This window comes from Carica papaya, chromosome 5 (assembly GCF_054855325.1).
Source record: "Carica papaya isolate Zhongbai chromosome 5, ASM5485532v1, whole genome shotgun sequence".
Classification (NCBI taxonomy): domain Eukaryota; kingdom Viridiplantae; phylum Streptophyta; class Magnoliopsida; order Brassicales; family Caricaceae; genus Carica; species Carica papaya.
This window is the reverse complement of record NC_142313.1, coordinates 22,551,716-22,565,897: the sequence shown is the minus strand read 5'-3', so window position 1 is coordinate 22,565,897 and position 14,182 is coordinate 22,551,716. Positions and strand designations below refer to the sequence as shown.

The window sequence follows — 14,182 nt, the reverse complement described above, 5'->3', positions numbered from 1 at the left end:
AAAAATGATTACAAAATGAAAAAGAAAAAAGAAAGAAAAAGGAATAGAAGGAAACAATAAAAGGGAAAAGACAAATGAGAGAGAAAGAAAAAAAGATAAAGAAAGCAAAGAGAAAAATTTGGGTTATATTTAAAAATCCAAACTTTCAAGTTCAATTAAAAACCCAGGAAATAATGAAACCAACAGCTACCAACCACATTTTAATCGTTAATTCAGCCCAGCTTTACCAAGCTTAAAAGGCCCGAAGTGGACATAAGGCCTAACATATTTTTTTACCATGTAAATGTGGTAAAAAACAAAAGACTCCAGGGGTTTCTTCAGGCAACTGGGCTGCTTTCTTCCTCTCCATTCCAGACACCACGCGTTCCACAAGGGGAAAAGCTGATGAAGATTCCTCCGCTGGGGTGTTCTAATCGAAAATGGTTATAACAGAGGGAAGACGAGCTGGGTACGACCAAATCAGAGAGGAGAATCTGTACGATTAGAAGCTTATGAAGCCCCACGATGGCGAGGTCAAAGCAAGGGGAAAAAAAAAAACAAACAGAACAGAAGAGAGAGAGGGAGTAGGCTGAAAAAGAGTAAAAGCAAGGAAAAAGAGAGGTGAGAAAGAGTTAGTTTTAGCGAAAAAGGAAAGGAAGAAACAGGGAAAAAGGGAGAATCGGGGAAGAGAAAAGGAGGATGGCAAGGTAAATTTTATTTTCCTCTTAACTGTAATTTCTAACTTTTAACGAAAATACATTGCTTTTTTAAAAGTTTTTTTCTTCTTCTGATTCTGTTTGCTTTGACTTATGAACAAAAGTATGGAGTGGCTCGATGATTGACTATAGTATTAGAGAAGGAAATAAACAATGAATTTAGAGAAGAAAAATTCTCTTGATTTTTTGTATATTGATATTTGAATGCATGCTATTTATATACAAAGTAAAGAGCTAAGGAAAAAATTTACATGTAGTTGGTTATAACATAAAAATGACAGCAAAATTAATAATTAAAAAAACAAATAATTAATTCTAATACTCTCCCTCAAGATGGAGAGTACATATTGATTGTACCCATCCTGCTTAAAAGTGTATGGTACTCTGTAGAAGGAAAAGTTTTAGTCATCAAATCCGCGAGTTGGTTGTTGGAAGAGACATGCATGGTTTTGAATGTTCTAGCTTGGATCTTTTCTCGAACAAAATGACAATCCAACTCGATGTGTTTTGTTTTTTCATGATAAATCGGATTGGCAGGTATATGAAGAGCAGCCTGATTGTCACAATATAATAATGCTGACTCTATGTGCTTGACATTCAAATTTTTCATTAAATTCAATATCCATACTATTTCACATTGTATTTGCCATAGGGCGATATTCAGCTTCTGCAGAAGATCGAGACACAGTTTGTTGCTTTTTGGATTTCCATGATATGAGTGATGATCCGACAAAAATACAATATCCTGTCAGAGATCTCCGGGTGTCAGGACATGTGCCCCAGTCAACATCAGAGAAGCCTTTTACTTGAATATGAGAATTTGCAGGGAAGTGAATCCCTTGTCCTGGTGTTCCTTTAATATACTATAAAATCCTTATAGCAGCTTGAAGGTGACTTGTCCGGGGAGCAGCTAAGAATTGACTCAGACGATTAACAGAGTAACAAATGTCCGGCCGAGTGATAGTCAAAAATAATAGCTTCCCAATTAACCGTCTATAACTGGTGACATCACCAAGCAGTTCTCCATCTTCCTTGAAAATCTTGAGATTGGGTTCTATAAGAATAAAGAATGACTTGCAACCTAAGTACCCAGCCTCAGAGAGCAGATCAAGAGCATAGTTTCTTTGACATAGAGTTATTCTATCATTGTTTCTGGCAACTTCAAGCCCAAAGAAATATCTGAGTGGTCCCAACTCTTTCATTTTGAAAAGCTATACGTGAGATCTTTGACAACATTATCATTATTACTTTCAATTACTATATCATCGACATAAACCAAGAGGGCAATGAAAATATCTCCATAATTTTTGACAAACAGTGAGTGGTCACATTGTGACTGAGAAAAACCTTCTTGAATCAGGGCTGTGAAAAATTTATGGAACCATTGTTGCGAAACTTGCTTCAATCCCTAAATAGACTTGTGTAATCGACAGACAGCATTCGGTAGAAACATCTCCCCCTCTCAAGAAGAATAGTCTGGAGGAAGAGTCATGTATACAAACAATTACTGGATACATGAAACTCAGGATGAATTGAATTTTGATTGTGGTTAACTTGTGATTAAATCCTGAGTTCAATGTATTTGGAATTAATTACCATTGTTCACTGTTCATGTTAGCTTTATGTATTACTATCTTGTCTAGTTCTCTCATATTAGGTTTCTTTTCCTTCTGGGTATTTAATCTGAGGCATAATTATTTTCATTGTTGTCCTTTTAGCATATGGTTGCTTTAAGTTCATTGGATAACGGCTACTATCTAGGAATATTGAATACATGAATTAGAGTGAAATAAAATTGAAGAAAAGACTGATAAATCAAATCAAAACATGCTAGTAACAGAAGTATCAGAGAGTCAAATTGAAAGTGTTAAGATTATAATGATAAGAAAAAGAAGAATAATTAAAAAGGAAAATTAGAGTAAGAAAAGCATAAGGAAAAAAAGATTTATGGTGTAACACTCACAAACAATTATGTTGTAAACCGTGTATCCCACTTATAAAATTTTGGTTTCTCTTTAAAATTCTTTAAATTCCAAATTTAATTAAAGTATATGCATGTTTAAATTTCAAAATATCCAAGCATTTCCCGTGGGATTTGGGAAATCCCTCTACCCGCGAGTACTTCTTCTTTTAAAGCATTGGGTCGTGGGAAGGGGGAGAAATTTCCCCAACCTACAAGGAAGAAAACTACTTGCGAGGATATACGGACACATGGGCCATGCCTAGTGCACACACAACTGCGAGAAAATTTGGGGGCATGTGACTTGGCTTCCATTTTTCCCTCTGCCACAAAATGTTCCACTCACCACCAAATGGGGTGGTAGGAAGCTCGACATGAGCTGTCCACCCTCCTCGCTTGGTGTCTTTGTTCAGCCATCCAGGGTAGGAAGGTCTATATCACCACGCCTATCATTATAGTAAAATGATTGGGAAATTCTATTTATTTGCGCATTTAATTGCCTTAAATTTAAATTAATTTACGCTGTTATTAAGATTCGTAATTTTAATATTTTATTTATTTTTTTAATTTTATTATTATTTTATTTTAAATTATTTTATTTTATTTCAAAAGAAAAATTTAGAAAAAAAATCGAAAAATGACAAAACGGGAAAAACATACTCGCGGTAAAATTCCCATGAGAAAATGGTTGCTCACACGGGTGCTGGGCACTGTGGCGCACACATCTCCTCCGCACGTACGCACGCACGAGACGTGCGCACGGCGTGGGTCAGAACCTGCGCTTGCATCATGTCGCGTGCAGACGGGGCGTCCGCGCATCACTTTGCGCACGGATTGGCGTCGTACATTGTGCGCGCGCTGTCCGTGCAGCAGGCCAGCACACAATAGGCTACCATGTGCGGCACCCAGTGTGCTTAGGCCCTGCGCGCACGACAGCAAGCTTGTGCACCTACAGGCTAGCTTGCAGCGCGTCGGCCGGGCTCTGCCACCTCAGGCAGTGCTCTGCTGTTGCCTTGGGTGCGTGCCGCTGCAGCTAGTGGAAGAAAAAAAATTTCATTGTTTTTCTTGTCAAGAATCTTTTTTTCCTTTCTCTCCACCGGATTTCGCCACTTGGCGCAAATCCAACGGTTCTTAAAATGTATAAATTGCCCTCCCTATTCCCTTCCACTCCACCCGTCCATTTCTTTCAATTTTCAAAGGTTTGGAGAGAGAGAGTAAATTAGTGAAAGAAGAAGAGAAATAAAGAAAAAACGGTGAAGAAAAAAATATTAAAGTTTCGGTATGAAATTTAGTATTACTTTTGATCTCTTAAGGAGTACTTTTAGATAAATAAATTTAATATGATAGTTATTTTCTCTATTTTGCATGCCTCTATATTCAAATGAGTCGAATTGTTCTGATTTTCAAGCATGTTATGTGATTTAATGACATTTGATGAATTTGTATGTAATAAATATAATATGTAGTCTATAATAATAAAAGTAAAAAAAAAAAAGAGAAAAGTGGAATGAATCCTGTATGGTTCGAAGTATATCTGTATTGATATACATATTGCATCAAGTGTCTCGTTATACTTTTTATTTCTAAGGGGTATCTCTTTCCCTTACTCTTTAGAGTATCTATTTCCCCTTCCCCTATCTGGTCTAGAAAGACATAAGAGAACCGTTCTTAATAGATGATGGCGTGCTCTCTGACGAGAGTGATATCGCACTATTTGTAGGGGTCACTCGTAGCTAAGTAATGTCGTAATTATAGACTATCTGTTAGGACCACTATGGTTGGTACAACCGTGGTCATAAATCATATTATGGTTTGGCCAGCTGGAAGTGGGATTGAGTAAATTGCCGTATCTGTATCTAATATGATCATTCTACTTGAACAGTTGAAAATCTGTATCTGTATCTGCTATCAGAAATGAAAGTTTGTAATGACTTTCCGAAGTATAACACAAAAAAATTGTGTATTTAATGATTTATTTGATTTTCTCTATCATTTGACATGATATATATATATATTTAATTTTATGTGCTAATGTACTATTTTGATATTTAAATAAATATTTTTCTTAATGATGAGTTTGGTAAACAAGGAAGCTGAACGGTAAGAAAAATAATAAAATTTTAAAATCTTGTGATGTTAATTTAATATTATTTTTCTTACTAAGTATATGGAACTCACTCTTTCTATCCTCCCTAGATAAGGAAGAAAATGAGAAACTGCAGGCAGACCTACCCTTGGAAGTCTATGAGGATCCCGTGGATCCACAAGTCTGAGTGCATTTTTGTTTTCGCACTCTGATGAATTCCAATAGCCTAGTAAAATAAGTGGCTCTTATGCTTTGTATTTTGTAGCATCTTCTGGCCTTAGTGATGTATGCATTTGAAACATATATGTAAGGAATTTGTTAAGGTTTGATTCTGCTGCATGAATACTATCATGCATTCATTATTGTGAATCTGTATTTGACACATATTTGACTTAATTGACACTTGGGATGTCATAAGGTCGACCACCCAAATAAGTTCAAGGGCTCGGATCACTTTCATGTGATCCGATAGTCAGAATTGGAGGAAAACCTACAACATCCCGATACTCGATGAGGTAAAACTGTTTGATAACAGAACAAATATATGTGTATGAAAATATATATATGTACAACGAAAAAAAATTTATTTTTTACAAAATATTTAATGTTTTAAATACACTTGAGGCCAAGAACATGGCTGACAAAATATATATATGCAACATGATATCAAGCCACTTCTTTCATTATGAAATCATGATGTATTAGAGTGCAGACATATAACTGCACTCAAACTCTCCTACAAGTCCACGAACGAAATCAAACAAGCTTAGAGGAGCAACTTGGCAAGCGAATCGGCACTTTCCACTTCATATAAGGGGAATATGGATTGGAATAAGTTTTAATAAACCTAATAAGAGAAATAATGTTTAAACTATATTAAAAAACCAAGGTTTCAAAAATTAAGTAATTTCAAAACATACCATCATGAACTTAACATTGGAAGGGATTGCAGTAGGATAAATTAAAATATTTCAGAAAACAGTGTACCCGTTCAAAAGCTATTTTCAAATTGTAAGCCTCTAAATGAAATAGTAAGAAATATATATGAAAAGAAAATAAATCAATAATAGTAAAGCAAAATGAAAGGAAACACTACAAACATACATAGTTCAACAAATTAATCTTACATAACATGACAAAACAGTGAAAAACATATAGAAAACATTAATCATGCATGGACAAACAAACAACAATTCTAAAATAGATAATTAAATAGTGACAATCACGTGGATAACAGTCATCAATCCCAAATAGATAGTTAGAAAATTAATTTACAATTTTTATAAATATTCGTGTGAAATCGTTCTGACTTGTATTAGTTGAGAGTATAAGGGATCCCTTATTGCCACTGTGAATGAGCGAACAGTCTAATTTTGATATAAAATAAATCAGATGGAAAACTAATGATCACGATCATACTTTGCCATTGTGGTCCCTATAATCAGTTGCGATCAACTCTCATAAGAGAGAATGCTAGCACCATTTACAGGGAGTGATTCACCAACAAATTGATTTTAGTCATATTCAAATACCCCTTAGTGATAATGGTCAAACGAATTTTCAATATATATATTTTTTACTGTTCCAAAATTATAGATAATTTTACTATCAAAACCAAGCGAGAGTCTAACAGTTTATCTCGCCTTACTGAGGTCTTTACACCCGAATTTCACTATTAGGTTACCTTCTTGAGACAAGGCCCAAATAGGATAATCTTCTCCGCCATCATCCCAAGACAAGACATTGGGCCAAATCTGCACATATATATGTACTATTTAATCAATCATATTAATACTCAATTTAATAATTTATTTTCACTTTAGAAAAGATTAAAGATATATATCCAAAACTTATCAAATGTTCAATAATTTACTCGAGAGCAATATTCATTTGCACGCATTAAAAAAAATAAATAATTATTAATTATTTTTTTTTATAAATTTCACTTAGGAGAGAAAGAAAAAATACTAAAAAATCTTTTATCGAAACCTATAAACTTCAAAGTCCTAATAAGGCTGTTTGTAGTTTTAAGGAAGATGGAAAGTTGCTTGGCGACCTATAAATCATAGATGGATTTCGTATGAAGAAAAATCAAGCTTTTGGTCTCCCTCAGTCCTCTCTCAAAATTTTCTCTAATTTTTTCTTGAGGAAGAAGAAATTTGTGAAGAGGAATAAGGGGAAGGGGGTTTAAATAGTCTTCCCGAACGCATGTGATCCGTTGGATCACATGAAATCAATGGTGGCTATTGATTCATCAAGTGGCTGATTAGCCATCTCAGATGGCGTGCATGAGTGCCAGGTGGCAGCCATGCACAACCGGTAGCGGGTTGACAGGACGGACGGGACAACCAGTCCATTAAGGGTCAAGCAAGGGTCTGCATGCTGCAGGCAAATGTGCGCCTAGGCCTGATGCGAAAGCCTACGTAGGCGCATAGGCATGCGTGAACGTGATTGTTCATGGTGGGACGTCTTCGCGTGCGCAACAGGCACGTAGGCGCGACCTTTCCCACTGGTTCACGGGTCCTTTTCCTCCGTTTTTCCATTTTTATTTTACTTTTTATTCTTTTTGAAAATTTTTAAATTACTTTGGCCAAAAACAAAAATTTAAAATAACTATAAAACCATGCATAACACAATTTAAATATCGATTAAAATTTAAACACAATAAATTACTCAAAATAAGAAAATTTTAAAATGCGGTATCAAATATAAAGGTTATGTGGTGTTACAAAACTGCTCTTAAAAAGGTTCTCTTCGAGAAAAACCAGAGAGAGAAAGAGAGAAAACAGAGAGCTAGAGAGAAAAACCAGTGAGCTCGAGAGGAAGAGAGTGACCTGTGTGTGTAAGGCTTGTGTGAGTTGGTACTGCGACGTCTTTCCTCCTTCGAAAGGTAAGCTTTTTCCTCTATCTTCTACTTCATTTTCATATTCATTTGGTATTCTTCTTTCCACTTACAACTAACCCAAACAGAAAGCACAATAGCTTTAATCAAAGCTTTATTTTCTGCAAATCAGAGTCTTCGGACTCCACAGGTAACATTCAGTTTTTCCTTTCTTTTTCCGCTTTCTTTTCTGTTTCCTTTTGATTTCTAGAATAGAAATAAGTAAGCTTAAACCTTTAGGATCACTTAAACTGAACCCAAACGGTGGAATTACTCAAGAGATTAGCGAGTTTGTGTTATTCTACTACTAATGCTGCAAGTGCTGTCCAGGTTATTTGCAGGTTGTATTCTTCGCTCAGGAACTTGTTTTCTTGAGCATTTGGACTTCAATTAAGGTCGACAGTAAGGTAAGAATAGGGGTAATCTATTGTATATAAATATTGAATTTCTAGATGCATTTAATCGGTAAAATTCATTGCAAAGCTGTTCATATATGCTGTTTTAAGTTGAAGTGAATGTTTGCATATGTTCATGCATGTTGTGATGTTTAAATTGTAATTTGGTTGATAAATGATGTGTATTTGGGTTTATGGATGATTGATGATATGTTAAAATGGTTTACAGAAGGAAGGAATTGAAGAAAAATGCGAGGCAACGACGGGAGAGGCCAAATTGCTTCTGCCCATATCTACCAGGTGCCAAAACATAGGGAAAATGGGCTGACACGGCTATGTCATGTGCGATGTGAGTGCGGAATATTGTCCAGGTGCCCAAAAGCGCTGGGATAGGGCACCCTAATACACTGCGTACGTGTAGTATGCACGAAGATGTGTGGCTTTGCCAGCAGCCCATGTGTGTTGTAAGAGCCTGGGACAGGCATTGCTTCTGTCGCGTGAGGTTGTGCACACAAATGCGCGCAGGATTTGTGTATGGGCATCTAAAAGTGCTGGGACAATGGTCCCTCTGGCATGTTGTTATGTGTAGCAAGCCCTAATATGATATCTTGTAGCTCTAAATCCATGTCAGAAGCGGAGTTCCAAAGTGAGAGGGAATCCCACAAGAAGCAGCCAACTTGCAAGTCAATTGCCCACAAACATATAGACCTGTCCACGAGAAAACCCGCAAGCGGGGCACATGCCGCACACGCCTGCGCACTTGCCCACAAGCTTGTAGACTTGAGATCAAGTGGGTTGAGCCTTCTTGAAGCCTAAACCGGCCTAAGCGGTCCAAGGCCAAAACTCGAAAGCCCACAGCTCATGTAACCAAAAGACTGCCCAAAAAGAGCTTGGAGAGCCCAACCTGAGAGGATAAAAGGGCCTTGAGCTCGAGGTCTACCTTGGAAGGCCAAAGAGCGGCTTGACCGCTGCCCAAGAAGGCAAAAAACTAGCCAAGCCTGTTTTTGCCACTAATTAGCCAAGGCCGAGACTCATTAAGAGAAAAACGGCTTGGCCACAAGAGGAGGTTGATCATCTTTGAATCCGATGAGGAGAGCAGCAAGCTGGTTTCAAAAAGGAAAAAGAAGAAAAAGACTCCTTGAAGCAATTGGTCAAGGAATTCCTAATTCTTGTTGAATTCAAACGTATGGAAAGAGAAGGAAGATGATTTCTACCTACATGAGGAGATCCTTCTCCTACCTTCATTACAAGTCCAACAACAAGAAGATTCCACATCTCTGTCGAAGAATACATGCTATAAAAAGAAGAGTTCAAGTTATAAACCATCAACCAAGGCGATGAAGCAAGCATTCAACATGAAAAAAAACCCGAAAGCATTATGAAATCAGCCTAGAAGGAATTCCACATGTTGTAGACCTCTTGAAGAATCCTACATAAAATCTAGGTGATTTACAACAAGACTCTTATTCAAAAATCATCAAGAACAAGAGAAAAATGGAAAGTCAACTTCAACTGTAAGGAGGAGTTTTATTATTTTAGTTGTTTTATTTCTTTGAATTATCCTATTAGATAAAGTATGATTATTTTGATTTAAATGTATTTGTTCTCTAATTAAATTAAATCTTAGAATTTGGATAGGAATTTTAAATCTTATTCTGAATAGAATTAGAAAATAAAAGTTTATATAAAAGTTTAAGCTTTTACTTTATAATCATATACTTTTGAGATTAATAAAATTAAGGGTTGTACTTTCTTCAAGAATTATCTTTGGCTAATGTTTTTAATGTCTTCAAGTTCTTTGAAGTTAAAGACCTTTTCGAAGTCTTATTAAGCCGAGAGTCGAAACGATCCTTCCCATACCCTCTCGTGTTAGGTGGTATCAGAGCATGGTGTTACTTATATCAGGTCCTGTGGGTTGTGCGGCTCTGCTAGCGCCAGTCACCAAGAGAACCAAGCTGGGATAGGCACCTTTGTGTTGTGCGAGCGCGCAGGGAAAAATCCCCATTCTGCAGGCTGTAATCTAACTACTTCTCAGATTAAACTAAGGAAAAAAAAATTGAAAAAATAAAGCTTAATGGAACTTTGGATAAGACTGAGCAAAAAATGAGGTTAAGAGAATAAAATGTTTTGTTGGAAATAAATTAAATTAAGGGATTAAAATAAATAAAGATTTTAAAGAAAATTGAGCTAAAATAGGAATTAAATAATTGAGGCATTTTATTTAGAAACAAATAAAAAACTAAAGAATTGATTTGAGCAATGAAAGGAGCTTAATTGAAAGATTAAATGGATAGTTAAAAGAAATCACATAAATAATATTTTCCTAAGGGAAAATTTTGGAAAATAAGTTAAAAAGATAGTGGGAAAAGGGAAAGTAGATTAAGTTTAAGTCAGTTTAAATTGGTAAGAATAATGGAAATTTATGAGTCAATAAAACTTAATAAATCAAGAGTCATGGTAAATCCGTTTACCTATTTCCTTACAGGAGATACTGTATTGATTGTCAGTGACTGTTGGTGAACCCTTATGAATGGGTACTAGTGCCCAACTTTGACGATAGTTGGGTCGATGATTGATTATAGTAAAGTACTGTTTTGATTGTAGAATATGGTTACTATTATTGATGTTGATTATTGATCCCATTCATAATTGTAGTTGGGGATCTGTTCTTCCCTTCCTAGTATAGGTGAAATAGTTTCGTGCGAAATTATGTAATCAGTGAAACCTAAATTAGGATAATAACATGTAATAAAACTTTAAAGAATGTTTGAGTCATGAATGATAGTGATTAATAGTGAACAGATATAATGTTGTTAGTGAATGAAATTAATTGATTGATACGGAACATAAATGATTGTACTGTGAACAGTGGATATGAGTAAAAAAGAGAAATGAAATCAAATGAAGAATGTATAGTTTTATTGATTTTTCGAATTTAAATCATAGTTTTAAATGATTATAAAATATTTTCTCATTGATTGCATTAGTAGTCTATGTCAAAGAAAAGAAGAAAAATGAATTTCAGGATCTTCATTAGGGCAACTTGTCTGTAAGTCACTATGCCTCTAAATTTATTCAGCTGTCCAGATTTGTGCCTGAGCTCATTTCCACTTGAAGCAAAAAGGCATGGAGGTTTCTGAAGGGTTTGAGAGTTGATATATGTGACAGAGCAGCCATGTTTCGGCCTACCATCAATGTAGAGGTATTAGACAGTGCCCAATTGGCTGAGGAGTTACTTATAGCCAACTATAGACAAGTTAGCAATTTTAGGGCTACTAACAATCTGAAAAGGAAATAACCAGAGCAAGGTCATGTTGACAAATGACCTAGAGTACATCTTAGTGCTTTACCCCTAGGTAACACTTCTGCTCCTAGCCAGGTGTATAAATATTATGGGAAGAACCATTGTAACCGCCCTTGCTACAAGGTGAACAACACTTATTACAAGTGTGGTAGTACGTAACATTATGTTCGAGATTGTTCCCAGAGGTTGAAAGATGACAAACCAGTGACCGGGCGACTTGTGTACAACCTCAATGAGCTAGATGCTGAGGCAACACTAGCTATCATTCAAGGTACACTTTTTATATCCGATTCTATAAAACGTGTCTTGATTGATTTTTATGCACACATTCATTTATTTATCATAATTTTACTAAATGTTTGTCTATAAAACCGATATCCCTAGGTAGCATTTTAGTAGTAGAAACACCTGTTAAATATATATTAATGTTAGGTGTAGCATACAAATCCTGTAAATTAAAAATAACAAATAAAGAATTAGCCGTAGATCTCTTACTTCTAGATTTTCAATGATTTGATATCATTTTGGGCTTGGATTAGTTAGCAGCGTACCATACGAACTCAGACTATTTCCATAAGAAAGTAACTTTCCACCTCCTAATGATAAACCTTTCTCTTTGTAAAAAAAAATATTGTAATTAATAAAATTTTAAATTTTCGTAAGAATTGCATCTTTATTTTATGCCTTCCTAAATTCATAATTTTATGATAAATTGTGTAATTCTAATATTCTTGTTATTCTTGTTTTATGTGAATAGGCAAAATGAATACCAAAAATAACATCTAAAATTTACTAATTGTGAGGGATTTTCTAGACATATTTCCCGATGAACTTCTAGGTATGCCTTTAGAAAGAGAAAGTTTGAGTTCTTCATTGACTTGTTGTCGGAGATTGCTCATATTTCCAAGACTCCATACATAATGGGTCGTACAGAACTTCAAGAATTAGGTAATTAGTTAGTTACAGGAGCTTCTAAATAAAGGTTTCATCAGGCCAAACACATCTCCATGGGGTGCTCTAGTACTGTTTGTTAAGAAAACAGACGGAATATTCAAGTTGTGTATTGACTACAGAGATTTGAACAAGGTGACCATGAAAAACAAGTATCCCTTACCAAGCATTCATGATTTGTTTGATTAGTTGCAAGGTGTCTTAGTTTTCTCTAAGATTAATCTTCGGTCAGGCTATCATCAGTTACAGATCAAGGCTAATGATATTCTAAAGACAACATTCAGATCTATGTATGGTTACTATGAATCTCTTGTTATATCATTTGAATTGACCAATACTCCTGCAGTCTTTATGGATCTTATGAACAGAGTTTTTAAGGTGATATTGAATAAGTTTCGTCGTCTTCCTTGATGATGTACTTGTGTATTCTAAAAGCTTAGTAGAACATGTCACACATTTGATATATCTCCTGAAAATTCTCAGATAGAATTAATTGTATGCTAAGTTCAGCAAGTGTGAGTCTTAGTTGGACAAGATTACTTTTCTTGGGCGTATTGTTTATGGTGGAGGAATATATGTTGATCCCTTTAAGGTTATAGCAATATTTAATTGGAACCAGCTAACTAATATGTCAGAGGTCTGTAGGTTTTTGGGTCTTGCTAGATAACCTTGGTAATGGTGCTTATTTTGTTCATCTTCGAATTCAGTCTACTCTTATTCAAAAAATTAGAGATGCTCTGTGACATCCCAGGTGCTAATTAAGGCAATTGGGTTTCAGATACATATTCAAAATGACGAGTGCATGATAATATTTATGCAGCGGAATCAAGACCTTAACAAATTCCTTATAGATATATATATATATATATATTTCCAAACATATACATCACTAAGGCCAGAAGTGGCTACAAAATACAACATATAAGGGCCACATCTTTCACTATACTACTGGAATTCATCAAAGTGTGGGAACATACATGCATTCCAGACTTGTAGATCCACAGGATCCTCATAGACTTCCAATGGTAGGTTTACCTGAGGTTCCTCATTTTCTTCCTCATCTGAGACAGTAAAATGGAAAGAGTTAGTTCCATATGCTCACTAAGGAAAACAGTACTAAATTAATATCGTAAAATTTCAAAAGTTTATTATTTTATCTTACTAATTAGCCTTCTCATTTACCTAACTCATCATTAGGAAAAAATTATTTATTTGAATATCAAAATAGTACGTTAGCACAGAAAATCAAATATACCATATTATGCTAAATAATAAGAAAAATAAAATAAATCATGAAATGCTCATATTTTTCGTGTCATGCTTCGCGAAGTCATTACAAACTTCTATTTTTGAGGACAGATATAGATACAGATTTCCAATTGCCCAAATAAAATGACCTGATCAGATACAAATACGGCAATTTGCTCAGGCCCACTTCCAACTAACCAAACCATGGTAGGATCTATGACCACGACCATACCAACCATAGTGGTCATAACAGATAAATGTATAGTTACGACATCACTTAACCACGGGTGATCCCAACAAATAGTGTGATACCACTATCGTCAGAGGATACACCGTTATCCACTAGGAGCAGTCCTCTTACGTCTTTTCAGACCAGATAAGGGAGGGAGAAACAGATACCCCGAAGGGTAAGGGGAACAGATACCCCTAAAAAATAAAAAGTCTAACGAGATACTTGATACAATACGCATGTCAATACAGATACATTTTGGATCATACAAGTTTCATTCCACTTCTCTGTTTTTTAATTTTATTTTTTTATTATCACGGATTATATATTACATTTATCACATGCAAATTCACCAAGTTTCAGTAAATCACACAACATGCTTAAAAATTAGACAATTCGATTCACTTAAATACAGAGGCATGTAAAATAAACA

At 35.3% G+C, this 14,182-nt stretch overlaps 2 long non-coding RNA genes across 3 annotated transcripts; both read left to right on the top strand.

The window, feature by feature from the left end:
• The first annotated feature begins 288 nt into the window (after nucleotides 1-288).
• On the top strand, nucleotides 289-4,630 carry LOC148255903 (uncharacterized). The gene is made up of 2 exons (XR_015819229.1): nucleotides 289-686; nucleotides 1,348-4,630. It is a non-coding gene; the product is annotated as an uncharacterized LOC148255903 (long non-coding RNA).
• Nucleotides 4,631-5,650: 1,020 nt separating this feature from the next.
• LOC110818665 (uncharacterized) lies at nucleotides 5,651-9,658 on the top strand. Of its 2 annotated transcripts, XR_002540508.2 has the most exons (3): nucleotides 7,446-7,773; nucleotides 7,953-8,029; nucleotides 8,247-9,658. It is a non-coding gene; the product is annotated as an uncharacterized LOC110818665 (long non-coding RNA). The 2 variants fall into 2 exon arrangements; XR_015819246.1 differs by having other exon boundaries at nucleotides 5,651-8,029.
• The last annotated feature ends 4,524 nt before the right edge of the window (nucleotides 9,659-14,182 follow it).